This window comes from Apium graveolens, chromosome 11 (genome assembly GCF_009905375.1).
Source record: "Apium graveolens cultivar Ventura chromosome 11, ASM990537v1, whole genome shotgun sequence".
NCBI lineage: Eukaryota > Viridiplantae > Streptophyta > Magnoliopsida > Apiales > Apiaceae > Apium > Apium graveolens.
The window spans coordinates 180083897-180099073 of record NC_133657.1 but is presented as its reverse complement, the minus strand read 5'-3'; positions in this window follow the sequence as shown (position 1 = coordinate 180099073).

Sequence of the window (15177 nt, the reverse complement as noted above, 5' to 3'; positions counted from 1 at the left end):
CTAATGAAAATTCAACCACTAACTTGTTTAACTTGTAGACCAAGAAAATAAGTTAGCTCTCTCATCATGCTCATTTCATATTTACTTTGCATTAACTTAGCAAACTTTTTACAAAGCTTATCATCTGTAGATCCAAATATAATATCATCTACATAAATTTGTACAAGTATTTTAGAGCCATTAACATTTCTAAAGAAGAGAGTTTTGTCAACAGTACCTCTTGTGAAGTGATTATCTAGAAGGAATTTTGACAAAGTCTCATACCAGGCTCTAGGTGCTTGCTTTAGTCCATAGAGTGCTTTCAACAGATAATACACATAGTCTGGAAAATTTGGATCTTCAAATCCTGGAGGTTGGCTTACATAAACTTCTTCCTCCAATTCCCCATTTAGAAATGCACTCTTGACATCCATTTGATAGATTTTGAAATTGGCATTAGCTGCATAGGCTTGAAAGATTCTGATGGCTTCAAGTCTGGCAACTGGAGCAAATGTTTCATCAAAATCTATTCCCTCTTGTTGAGAATAGCCTTTAGCAACCAATCTGGCTTTATTCCTTATGACAATGCCATTTACATCCATCTTGTTTCTGAATACCCATTTTGTGTCAATAGAACTCTTGTTCTTTGGCTTGGGTACCATCTTCCATACTTTGTTCCTTTCAAATTGGTTTAGCTCCTCTTGCATTGCTAAAATCCAATATGGATCCAATAGAGCTTCTTCCACTCTCTTAGGTTCCTCCTGTGATAGAAAGCTACTATACAGACATTCATCTTGAGTAGCCCTTCTAGTTTGCACTTTAGATGTAGCATCACCAATGATCAGTTCAAAAGGGTGATTCTTGGTCCATTTCCTTTGAGGTGGTAGATTAGCTCTAGATGAGGTTGCCTCAGTATTGTCATGATGTGAGATAGAATGTTGATTGGTTAAAACTCCCCCTGAGTTGCTGATCCTTTGAAAGGAATTGGGAGCTCTATAAACTGATGAAGTGAATTGATTATCCGTTGACAGACTGTGATCAACGGATGCTTCATTATGAACTTCAACGGATGATGCACTTTGTCTTTCAACGGATGCTGCATTGCTTCTTTCAACGGAAGCTGAATTATGACTTTCAACAGATGCAGCATTCTGTGCATTATCCAAAGGCAGATTTTGAATTCCTCTTGAGATGCCTTCCTCATCATTCTCATATTCACTATCATCACAATATATCTCAATATTATCAAATTTGAGTCCTTCATGGTGTCCTTCATCTGTTAGTCCATCAATCTTTTTATCATCAAACACAACATGCACAGATTTCATGACAATGTTGGTTCTTAGATTGTAGACCCTATAAGAATTTCCAGCAGAATAACCAACAAATATTCCTTCATCAGCCTTTGCATCAAACTTCCCTTTGTGATCAGATTGATTCCTTAAGATGTAACATTTGCAACCAAAGACATGCAAAAAGTTTAAAGTTAGTTTTCTTCTCTTGAATAATTGATAAGGAGTCATGCTTTTTGCTTGATTGATTAGAGAAATGTTCTGAGTGTAACATGCACAGTTAACAGCCTCAGCCCAAAAGTAAGTTGGGAGTTTTGACTCTTCAAGCATTGTCCTTGCAGCTTCAATAAGTGATCTGTTCTTCCTTTCCACCACACCATTTTGTTATGGAGTCCTTGGAGCTGAGAACTCATGCATGATCCCATTTTCTTCATAGAACAACTTCATGGTTGAATTCTTGAACTCAGTTCCATTGTCACTCCTAATATTCCTTACTTTGAAATCAGGATGATTGTTGACTTGCTTGATATGATTGATAATGATTTCACTACCTTCATCCTTTGATCCAAGAAAATAAACCCATGAAAACTTTGAGAAATCATCTACAATCACTAGGCAATATCTTTTCCTTGAAATTGACAATACATTGACTGGTCCAAAAAGATCCATGTGTAGCAGTTGTAGTGGTTCATCAATTGCAGATTCAAGCTTCTTACTGAATGATACTTTCTTTTGCTTTCCTTTCTGACAAGCATCACACAGTCCATCCCTTGTGAATTCCACTAGAGGCATTCCTCTAACTAAGTCCTTTTTGACTAGATCATTCATTGTCTTGAAATTCAAATGGGACAGCTTCTTATGCCATTGCCAACTTTCAACTGCACTTGCTTCGCTGAGAAGACAAGTAATGGATTCTGCATCTGTAGAGTTGAAGTCAGCTAGGTACACATTTCCTTTTCTAACTCCAGTTAGAACCACTTTATTGTCCTTCTTACTTGTGACAATATAGGCTTCAGAATTGAAGGAAACAGTATTCCCTCTATCACATAGTTGACTGATGCTCAATAAATTGTGTTTGAGACCATCAACCAATGCAACTTCATCAATGATGACATTTTCTTTTGAAATCAAGCCATATCTCATAGTGAATTCTTTGTTGTCATCTCCAAAGGTTATGCTAGGGCCAGCTCTCTCCTTAAACTCTGTGAGCAGGGTGAAATCTCCTGTCACGTGTCTTGAACAGCCACTGTCCAAGTACCATAGATTCCTTCTTTGTCCCTGCACACAATAAAATCAATCAAGTTGATTTTGGTACCCAAGTTTCCTTGGGTCCAGCCTTGTTAGTCTTTTTCCTAGACTTCATTCCTCCTGCATCTTTTGACTTAGGTAACTTTGGGTCAACCTTGATCTCAGATGTGGTTGGTTGAAGTGTAGGGTTAGTCACAGAGTCATTTAGCACATTTGATTGATAAGGCATAGATTGTGCAAACATGTTATTCCACATAGGCATATTGTATGGCATGTGAGGCATACTAAATGCAGTAAAATAAGGATTATTAAAATATGGCATGTTTGTAAAATGTGCATGAGGATTCTGATGAGACATAACAGGCATAGCATGCAGAGGTGACATAGACATGTTAGGCATGGAGGGATTTGAAGGCATGGGAGCATTTTTAACAGATTTGCAATTATCAGATAGGTGATTAACACTTTTACAATGCACACAGCTTTTTCTAGGAGCATTTTTATCAGGTGTGTAACTGTTATGTTTATTAATCCCTACCTTCCCATTTCTTTTAGATTTTTTTTTAGTTTCCTTCTTATCCTCAACCAACTTAAGACTATTTTTCAGCTGATCTAAAGTCATGTGTCCTATATTCACCTTACTGACATCTTTGGATGTGCTAGCTCCTTCTTTGACAAAGTTCTTGAGAGTTGAATCATTCTTTTTATTTAGGTTTTTAATTTTAAAATTACTTGCCTGTTTTAATTGATGAGCCTTCAACGGATGCTCCTTTTCTTCCTTCAACGGATAACTTTCATCATCCGTTGATTCCACATCCGTTGATAATCCATCAATTAATTCTAACTCCTTTTTGTTTTTCTTCCAGGCATCCTCACATAATGATTCAATTCCCTGAACCTTGGCAATCTGAACACTAACATCCCTAGATGTTTTCCAGGCCTTGATTACCTCTTGCTCACTTTCTAACTGTTTAGAAAGAATTTCTACTTTCTTAACAGCTTCTTCTAGTTCATTCTCAATGATCAAGCATTTAAGTTTTATCTTTTCAAGCTCAATTACCTGATCCTCTAACACAGCATTCCTATCACTTAAAAACACATTATTCCCTTTGATCCTAGTGTTTTCTTTAGCTAGTGACTTAAGGGAAACACGCAAATGATATAATTCATTGGACATATCATTTATGGCTTTATTGCATTCATCTTTAGAAAGCTGAGAGAGATCAGTAGTAATTATCTGGTTGCTTGATGAACTAGTTTCGTTTTCATCACAATTAGCCATCAGGGCTAAGTTGACATATTCCATATCATCATCTTCATTTACTCCAACTGCTGCCCAATCATCTTGAGTGAGAAAAACTCTTTCCTTTTGTTTGAGCAAATCAAAATACTTCTTTTGTAGTCAACTTGCTCAAATTTCTTCTTATCAGAGGTTGGCTTCCTACACTCACTTGCAAAGTGTCCACTAATGCCACAGTTATAACATTTTAACTTAGATTTGTCCACCATGTTTTTGTTTGGCTTAGTGAATTTTGTATTTTTCCTGAACTTCATTTTTGCAAACCTCCTGGACAGAAAAGCCAGATGTTCATCAACATCATCAGAGTCATCCTGACTGGAATTGTCTTCATCCTCAGCTACTTGCTCTTTACCCTTGCTTGATTCTGATTTGCTTGTGCCAATTTTGAGACTTGGCATTGTCTTCTCCTCATTCCTGGCTTCAATCTTCTCACTATCAGCTACAAGTGCAACTGTTCCTCCTTTTCTCTTTCCCTTTTCCAACAGCTCATCCTGCTCCATTTCAAGTTCATAAGTCTTCAAAATTCCATATAATCTTTCAAGTGTGAAGTTCTTATAATCTTGAGAATTTTTTAGAGAGACAGTCATGGGCTTCCATTCCTTTGGTAGAGACCTAAGAAATTTTAAGTTGGAATCCTTGACTTGATACACTCTACCATACAACTTCAATCTATTTAACAGTTTCTGAAATCTGTTGAAGGTATCATTTAATGATTCACCTTCTTCAAAGTGAAAATATTCATACTGTTGAATAAGAAGCTGCATTTTGTTCTCTCTGACCTGCTCAGTACCTTCACAGATGATTTGTACAGTATCCTAAACTTCCTTTGCAGTTTGGCTATTGATGACATTGTCAAACATATCTTGATCTAAGCCATTAAACAAAATGTTCATGGCTTTCTTGTCCTTGCGGATTTCTTCCATGTCTTCAATAGTCCATTCTGCTTTTGGCTTGGGAATGGACTGTCCAACAACAACTGTTGCAGTAGCAGCTGTGGCCACTTTGTGAGGGATGTGAGGACCATTTTCAATACAGTTGATGTAGCTTTCATCTTGAGAAAGAAGATGTAAGTGCATCTTCACTTTCCAGTGATGATAATTATCTTTTTCCAGGACTGGAATCTTTATACCAAAATCCTTCCTACTCATGATGGTGGCAGAAGGATTCTTCTGTGCACTCATGATGTTAGCAGAATAGATCTTTAAACTCTTTGTATGTTAAGAGCTTGCTCTGATACCAATTGTTATTCCCAGTGGACTAACAATGAGATTTACAGAAGGGGGGTTGAATGTAAATCTCAAAACTTTTTCAAGTTTTGAGTAGTTTCTAAGGCTAAGTGTTTTAGTGAGCAAATGTGTGTGAATGGCTTGAAGCTAATGCAGACAGATATATATTCAAACACAAATGTAAAGAACACAAAGAACTTAAAAACTTTTCTGGTGGATTTGTTGTTCCACCAGAGATGTGTTATTTCAGAAAATCTGTGATTCAAAGAATTAAATCACAGCTGCTTCCTAGTACAAACTAGATGATTTTCTCTCTGGATATTTCTAAACAGCTCAGGAAAATTCATTTCTAATTACTAGATGCTACTTGGTTTATATATCACCAAGTTTACAAGTGAAGACAAAACTGTAAAATACAATTAAAAAGGCTCTTCACATGTTTCTTCTTCATTTCTCTATCCAATGCAATCTAGGATAATCTGTGAATCTTTGAATACTTCCTTGTTTACACCAGAATGGAAATGCTGCATTTTCTTGATTCCTCCTAGAGGCTTCCACATTCCAGTTTGTCTCTGTCAACCCATGTGCCTCTGTCAGCTTATGAATTGTCACTATCAACTGCTAATGAACTAAGCATCCGTTGATGCCTTATCTGTTGAGGCTTTATCCGTTGAAGCTTTATCCGTTGATGCATTATCAGTTGAGGTCTTTATCCGTTGAAGCACTTATCCGTTGATGGATATTATCCGTTGAAGCATTAGAGACATCCGTTGAAGCTTTGTTTCTTATCCGTTGAAGGTCTTCAATATCAGTTGATACTTCTTCACTTATACAAAATTACAAGGCATGAAATATTTGCAATTAGCCCTCCTATTTGCATATCCACTAGTAGTCAACATGACTGATACTTTCCTACAATATCTAAGAATTACAACTTGAATCCAGAGAATGAAATGTGCTACAATACTAAACTTATTGCTAAGTAAAGCTACTCCTTCAATGGATAGCCAAGATGGTCTTATCCGTTGAGGCTACAAACACTAGATTTCTACTTAAGTGTTTTGTTCAACTTATCATCAAACTAATACACATATTCCTAACAGTTGGATGCAGCTCTGCTCATCCCTGAGACTGGGGGCTTCATTATCGGGCAATCCTTCCTCATATGTCCTACTTTCCCACATTGGAAACATGTCTTGATATATTGGGGATAGTTGTTGGCAAGGTGTCCGGGTTGGTCACACATGTAACACTTAAGAGGGGCTCTTGCCTGGGTACACACTCCAAGGTGTCTTTTTCCGCATGTCTGACATTCTGGTATTAGGGCACGTGGTTGGCTATGAAATGTTGCCCTAGATTGTCCGCCGCCCTGGCCAACACTCTCGCTGGGGGCCTTTCTGAATCCGGGGCCTCGCGCAGGTTGGGACACCACTCCCCTGACGAACCTGCTTGGAAGGCTCCTATTCCCGGTTCCTATTCATTGGCTTCCTATCTTCCTCTTCCTATTTTTCCTTTTCCTTCACACTCTGCTCACTGCCAGCTTCAACAATCGAGGATTTCTGCACTAAGGTGGCATAGTCTGTCAGCTCTAACATCGCCACTCGGTTTTGGATCCACTATTTCAGACCAAGCTGAAACCTTCGCGCTTTCTTTTCTTCGGTATTCACGAACTCAGGCATAAATCTCGACAACTTAGTAAACTTGGCCTCATATTCTGCCACAGTCATCTTATCCTGTTTCAACTTTAGAAATTTAATCTCCATCTGGGTTTCCATAAACCTAGGGAAATACTTATCTAAGAACAGTCGGGTAAATCTATCCCATGGGATCACAGCATCAGTCTCTATGTTTCGTTTGGACTCCCACCAGTAGTTAGCTTCTTCTTTCAGCATGTAAGAAGCGAAAATGGTCTTGTGTCGTTCCTCAACACCTAGTATCTCGAAGGACTTTTCTATCTCCTTGAGCCAGGACCGTGCTTCAACGGGGTCGGCAGATCCTAGAAACTCTGGGGGTTTGAGAGATTTGAAGGCCCTAAAGGCAGTGGCTGCAGTCTGTTGGGCAGCATGTGGTTGTGGTGGAATAGGCTGTTGGTTCAGATTTGCTCTTCACAGTTCCATAAATTCATTCATGGGGTTCCCTCCCTGATGGGTATCCTCGGCCTCTTCTTCTACATATTCTTCCTCATTATATTCATTATAGTCTAGGTCCTCTTCACTTTCTTTATCTACTACAGGGTCAGGTTCATTCCGTTGTTGGTTAACTTACTCTACGGGCTATGCCCTGGTTCCTCTTCTACGGGGTGGCATTGTTCTGATAATGAAGATTTGTCAACATAGTTGTAATTATAACAGTTGGATTAATTTATGCAATGATAATAAAACAATCCCTTCACAACACAACAGTAAAAATGGAGTTGGGTTCGTAAACTTGCCTGGGTATCTCGAGGTGGAGGATGCTCTAGGTTTCGCTCGGAAATCTATTAATCATAAACACAATTCGTTAGGTCCCGTTCTAATTTACGGCGACTCGCATTCATGCGCTACTTATTATGCACCCTCTCAACTTGTACTACCCTTATTATTCCTTTAAGTCCTTATTCACATCATGGTCCCTTCATTTCTCTAAGTATTTTAGGTTTATTTTCATTATCGACGTCGGCTCCGCTTATGGATTCTACGGTTTCTAATCGCGCGGCCTCGGCTCCGATATTTTTATAAAATTGAAAAACCATTATTTTCACTTATAATTTTTTATAGAAGTTATGAAACTCAATATTTTACTCTCTTTAAAAATTTAATGATTTATGAACACTTTAAAGTCTACCCTTTATATTTTCAAAGTTCGTAATTCGCAGCAGTTTTTGTCGCGTAAATCACTTTTAGTAAAACGACCATAACTTTTGATCCGTATATCGGAATCAAGCGATTCAAGCGCCTAAAAGATACTTATAACATTGTATATCATAATAAAGGGTTATTTTTCAAGAAACTACAGTTTACAACTCCTGGACTTTCTGCAGAAACTTAAAGTTACGATTTGTTGGTTTTAACGGAATTACGTTTACGATCGGGGTTTCGTTTACGCCCTAACTCTTAACACAACCACCAACAATCATCATTTCATCATCAACACACAAACTCCTCTCAAGAACATCATGTTCTTGAGGCAACAACAATCAACCTTAAATCTACTTAACTAAATATCAAGATTTCATCCCTACCACTTCTAAAATTAGGTTTATAACTACATACTAAATGGATCTTGAAAATTAATCTTAAATAAAGTTGGGCCAAAGATTTTTACCTTTATTAAAAGCTTGAGATGTGTTCTTGAGGATGGTGGAGTCTTGAAAGTGCTTGGTATGATTTTTGGAACCTAAAACCACCATTGAAATTAAGAAACCAAAGAGGAGTTACTATTCATACTATTCACTAGTGACTTTCTTGATTTTATCTCACCCATCAAACCTTGATAAAAAGAGATGAAAGAATTTTCTTACCTTAGTTTGATTGTTAGAAAGCTTGAAAATTAATGGGATGATTTTACCATGGCTAGATTTTGAGATTTAAATTTGAATTCCTCCCTTCTTCTTAAGAAAGCCGAATGGAAAAATGAAGGGGTGGGGGGGTTTTATGCTTGCTTCTCTTGGTTGCTTCTAGGAAATGGGATGGTGATATCTTTCTATTGATTTTTATTCTTCCTAGTATAGAATCCTAGGTTTATTCCTTGTTGCAAATCTTGGGGACAAATCCAAGTAGCTTGTTAGCTTACAAGCTAAACTATATTTGTTATCTTCCTTAGCACACTATTTGGCTAGCTTGCTTGAACATCCTAAGCTTAGATCACTATTTGATAAAGTAACCATGGTTACTTTCTTACCATGGTTAGTTAGTGCATTACGTTTATTCAATCATTTACGCGTTCGCTCGGTCGCTTAAGCGTTTTCGTAATACTTACTCGTAAATGATTCGCGACGTAATTCCTTTCGTATTTATTCCTTATATTTTGAATTATCATACTTGAATATAAATCCGTAGGGTTTTAATCTTGTAATTGAAAGGAATATGTCCTAAGTCCAATCATGTATGAGGATTTAGGAATAACTTTTATGTAATCTGTTTTGATTTTATTGATATTAATAAAAGACTTGTTTTGTTTTTATTACGAGCTTTATCTATTTAAGTGTTTAAATAAGATATACCATAGTTTAGAGTAAAGCTTTTTATGGATTATGATGAGATCATAATAGTGAGACCTAAAAGATGATAACTCTAAACTTAAATAGTTCCTGGTCGTAGGATTACTAACTGGTAATTAATAATCCGCAAAGATTGATGCATACTATGCTTGCTTCATTATGAAGGATGTCTGTTCTCATAGACATTTGTGTGGTGACACTATAGCTAATATGTAGGTGCTTATTATAGAATAAGTTCACTGAACATGACTCGCCCAGCTGAATAACTGATGGAGTTCACTCACGTGTCAGCAGTTGTTCACATAGTGATAGTTGTACAAGTATTCTTAGACTTGAGGTCATCATAGTCATCTTGTGTACACTGAACTATGCTTTGGTTTAGTTCTTAGTCTCCAGGGACAATTATTAGGGCTCTACTGGGTATAGGAATTTGTACACGAAGATAGTGTATGATCAATAAAGGATCTACCCCTTCCAGTGAAGGAAGCGAATGTTCAAGGCTGATCCACTTATGCTAGTTCAGGAATCTCTGGCCAGAGTGAATGAAATTAGAAAGGAGTTTCTAATTTGCATAGAACTAAGCATAGTAAATGGTAAGCAAGTGATTAAATTAGATAGGCTTGACACGAGATCCATGCCTTGTATTTAATCGGGACATTGTAGGGTAGAAGGAGTTTATTGTACGGTAACTATTCACTGAATAGGTTCTTGGTATTCTAAGCAGTGAATTCATATTATCCGGATAGTCGTGATATGCTGAGAAATATCCCTCACGATGTAGAATAAATGTGATTAATTAATTAATCATATTTAATAAATTATAGAATTTATATAAATAATGATAAAATAGTTTTATTATTATTTATTTCTACTACCGGCTTAATATTGAACCTACAGGGTCACACCATAAAAAGAGAATGATTTAATGGTGGAGGAATTAATTAATAATGGCTGATAATTATTTATTTATGAAATAAATAATTAATTGGAAAATTTAATAATTAATTAAATGAGATTTAATTGATTATAAATTAATTAAGAAAAGTTCTTAATATTATTAATTAAAGGATTTAATTTTTGGAAATTAAATCAAGAGAGAGAATTATTTCTAAAGTGTTTAGAAAAAGGATTAATAATTAAAAGGTGTTTTAATTATTAATGAGAATAATAAATGGGATAATAATAATAATATTTATGGGAAAATTTCAGCTGAAAATTTTGCCTATAAATATACTATTATAGACCCTATTTTCATTCGAACCCTAAAACCTAAAAGTTTTAGAAAACCAAATTCTCTCCACCTCCTCCTCCTCCTTAACGTCGTTTTCTTGGTGGATACCGGTGGAGTGCTTCACGTTTGAGGAGCAGCTGCTAAGGATCTCCGATCGTTGTTTTTGGATCGCATATTAAAGGTTAGTAATCGATCCCTACATTTTTACCACGATTTATATGCTTTTATTTGGATTTTATGTGTGTAAAAGTGTTTTACCATGCCCCCGCTGCGATTAAAATCCAACAGTAATTATATTGTGATTCCCGTAATCCTCGATGAGTTATAGGTACAATTGTTTTTCAAAGTTCATTTTCTTCGAAAACTAATAGCGTTTACATACACTCATTTGGTACGTATAACCGTAATATCAACTCCAAAACTCATTTTCTCATGCATTACATAGTGTGGGCTCAAAAGTTTTTCCCGTCCGTCAGGGTTACTATTCATTAAATGTTTTACAAGGTCTCAAAAATTTGAGTTATTACATTCTCCATCTTTTTTTATCTAGTGCTTTAGGCACATTGGCCCCACGAGGGATTGTTTAGTTTATTTGGGGCTCTAAGCACATTGACCATTTGAGGGATTGGTTTAGTTTATTTGGTGCTCTAGGCACATTGGCCCTACGAGGGATTATTTAGGTTATTTTGGTTCTCTTAAGAACATTGACCCTTCAAGGGATTGATTTTGTTTATTTGGTGCTCCATGCACATTGGTCCTTTGCAGGATTGGTTTAGTTTATTTGGTGCTCTAGGCACATTGGTCCTTTGGGGGATTACTTTAGTTTATTTGGTGCTCTATTGATTTAGTTTATCCGATACTCTATGCACATTAACCCTTCACGGGATTTGATTAGATTTGAATACAGTTTGAATTTGGATACAGTTTTTTATTTTGTTGAGGATTGAATACAATTTATTGACTTAGATTCAATTTTGTGGAATTTGTTTGGATTGATTATTGGGTTTGATTTTGGATTTGACTCGTATTTTGATTATTGCAAATTTGTTTTATTTTTGAATTTGTTGATCATTGGGTGACATGAATAGTTCTTTTTCTCTTGTTGATTGGATTGCTCAGTTTTCTCTTGTGTTACTGCATCTTTGGACGTTTTCTCTTGCATGTTGGTGCTTTCTCGGATACACATCTATGTTTTCTATTGTGTTGATGCGTCTTTGGACGATTTCTCTTATGTTACTGCACTTTGCGTTCTATTGGAAACTTTTGGTTGTTTTGGATTTGTGACTATGTTTGGATTCATTAAGATACTTTAGTTTTCTCGGTTGTAGCTTTGGATTGTTTAATTATATGGCTCAGTTTCTTGTTTGAAAAACTCTCGATTCAACATCGCAAGTTTAGGGGAGGATGTTAACATATATAATCTAATTATTATAATAGTTTTTGTTAGGATGTTTTTCGTTATCATTGTTTACTTGTTGGCTATATAAGCCCTTTTTTATTTTAATCGATAATAAGTCAAATTATAATAATAAAATTATACTTTTCTCTCTTAATGAATGTGTTTAGTTTGCGACGTTGTAGTTTAGTTATTAGGTTTGGTATGGTAATTTTGTTTTAGTATGGTATTAGTGACATTGGTTTGGTTCTTTTGTTTTGAAATGGTAATTTAGTTTTTGGCATGTTTTTGAAAATTTGGCATTTCATTGATACAGGTAATTCATTAAATTCAAAAATAAAACTCACATCACCACATAAACCAAATAAATGGACTGATGTCATAAGCAGACAAACATATCAGTGTACTATAACAAAACTGATGTAAAAATATAAAATAGACATGACCATAACATAAAACTGATGTAAAATATATTTAAAGACATCGGGTTATTTAAGATGTTACATCGCTTTATAGACATGACTGATGTAAAAGGAGTAGATACAGATCGGTTTAAAAAGAGATTTGATGTTAATGTATCATTTTGTTGTACATGTGATAAGTTTAAATTGATATACCTGTCATAATATAGCAGATTTGATATTTTAGTCAAGGTAAAAAAATGAATTAAAGTACATCAGATTATTACTAGAAACGATGTCTAAAACGACCATAGACATTAGCTAAAAAACGATGTGTAAAACCCCTACTTTTCTCATCACATGTAAAGACATCGCTTACTTTTTTAAAAGACATTGCTTTTTAGCTGATATCTATTGACTGATTTCTAGTAGTGCTTGTCTCTATATTTTATCATTCGTATGATACTTATATGATCAATGAGATTGATATTCAAATATTTCATCTTAGAACGTAGTATTTTGATCCCATAACTAAAATCACTACCGAATAGCACGTTGTCGCTAAAAGCAAAACCTCGTATTTGTTATTTTAGAGTAACTAGAAAGAGATTATGTAATCAGAAAAAATTCGGTTCAGATGTAGGATACACATCCAAAATATTTTACAACTAAATCATAAATGATTGAATTATCAAAATTTTACAACTAAATCAGAAAAATCGCTTTATTAAAACACCAATATCCCGTAATTTTTAGATATCGATTAATAATTGAATAATATAAAAAAGTATTAAAATTGGATAAGAACTAGGATTTAAAATTTAAATTAGACTAATGGGCCTAAAATTTGGATCAGATTCTAATATGGATAACTTGTAGGTTAAGAAAGAGGGTTTTGTATCCTTATAAATATATTCTATTCGTCTTCCTCGTTTTAATCATTAAAATTCGTAGACCTTTAGTCATAAAATTCAGCAGCCTTGTAAAATTTATAGGAAATTCATCGTAAGTCAGAATTTTTTGATCCTGGACTTTTCGGAAAGGTCTTTTCGTTCTCTACAACTTTCGTGTTTTGTGTTTTCCAAGAAAACGTTATTTAGAGGGTCAGAAAGGCTATATTCAGATCTGGTCAGGCTTTGGGGAAAGTACTTTTTGACTTACTTTTGTTTTCGAAAAAGTTTTGATACTCTGATTTTCGAATTTCGTATAAGATATAAGAATTCTGTTTCGAACTGTATAAGAAATAAGATACGAGAATCTTTTGAAACCCAGTCTCTACGTTTTCGAACCCGTTCGTAATTTACGCTATAGTTCCGGAACTAGCCTTAGATACCCTTAGTAGGCACACAAGTGTGCAACTTTAGATATCTATTAAGGGCGCGTAATTATTGAACTTTTGATGCTGACCACTGGCAAAATGTGGTATATAAGAATAAGAATAAGAATTAGATGTCGGTTACTGGCAAAGTGTGGTCGTAGATCAAGACTGTGGTATTTATAAGAATTATCGTTTCGTTCTGTTTTACTCTGTTATGATCTGTTATAAAATATGCTCTGTTCTATTTTAAATTCTGAATTTTAAAATATAAAACTTTGGGTTGGATCTACCGTAGAAATTGTTTTACAAAATTATTATTGTTTTGAGAAAAATCGCTTTATTAAAACACCCATTATTTTCCGGTTAAATAGTTAGTCAATTTGTACTTGCTAAGCTTTGTAGCTCACCCCTTACAATTTCAGGTTTCGTCCGAGATTCGAGTTGAATAGCATTGGAGTCCGAGAACCATAGTTTGGCGTAGATTGACTTTTGGACCGCTTCCGTTAGCTGCGTTTTTGTAATAGTCGCCATTGTAATAAAATTGTGGATTAATAATTGTATTTTATTTTAGTATTGATTTAGAATTAATAGTGCGGAAGTGCGGGCTGTTACAGTTGGTATCAAGAGCAGGCTGTCTTTCGGAGTGTATTAGGTATGGGACTAGCACTTTCTCTGGGATGCGTTCCTGTGGACCATAGTTTGACCTTTAGTAGATCAAGGGGTAAACGTGTCTCGAACTTTAGGATTGTTGTGAATTTGGGGACCAAATTCTTTTTAAGGAGAGTAGTATGTAATTTCCCGTAATTTTTAGGTAACGATTAATAATTGAATAATAGAAAAAAGTATTAAAATTGGATAAGAACTAGGATTTAAAATTTGAATTAGACTAATGGGCCTAAAATTTGGATCAGATTCTAATATGGATAATTTGTAGGTTAAGAAAGAGGGTTTTGTATCCTTATAAATACATTCTATTCGTCTTCCTCATTTTAATCATTAAAATTCGTAGACCTTTAGTCATAAAATTCAGCAGTCTTGTAAAATTCATAGGAAATTCATCGTAAGTCAGAATTTGTTGATCCTGGACTTTTCGGAAAGGTCTTTTCGATCTCTATAACTTTCGTATTTTGTGTTTTCCAAGAAAATGTCGTTTAGAGGGTCAGAAAGGCTATATTCAAATCTGGTCAGGCTTTGGGGTAAGTACTTTTTAACTTACTTTTGTTTTCGAAAAAGTTTTGATACTCTGATTTTCGAATTTCGTATAAGATATAAGAATTCTGTTTCGAACTGTATAAGAAATAAGATACGAGAATCTTTTGAAACCCAGTCTCTACGTTTTCGAACACGTTCGTAATTTACGCTATAGTTCCGGAACTAGTCTTAGATACTCTTAGTAGGCGCACAAGTGTGCAACTTTAGATATCTATTAAGGGCGCGTAATTATTGAACTTTTGATGCCGACCACTGACAAAGTGTGGTATATAAGAATAAGAATAAGAATAAGAATTAGATGTCGGCTACTGGCAAAGTGTGGCCGTAGATCAAGAGTGTGGTATTTATAAGAATTATCGTTTCGTTCTGTTTTACT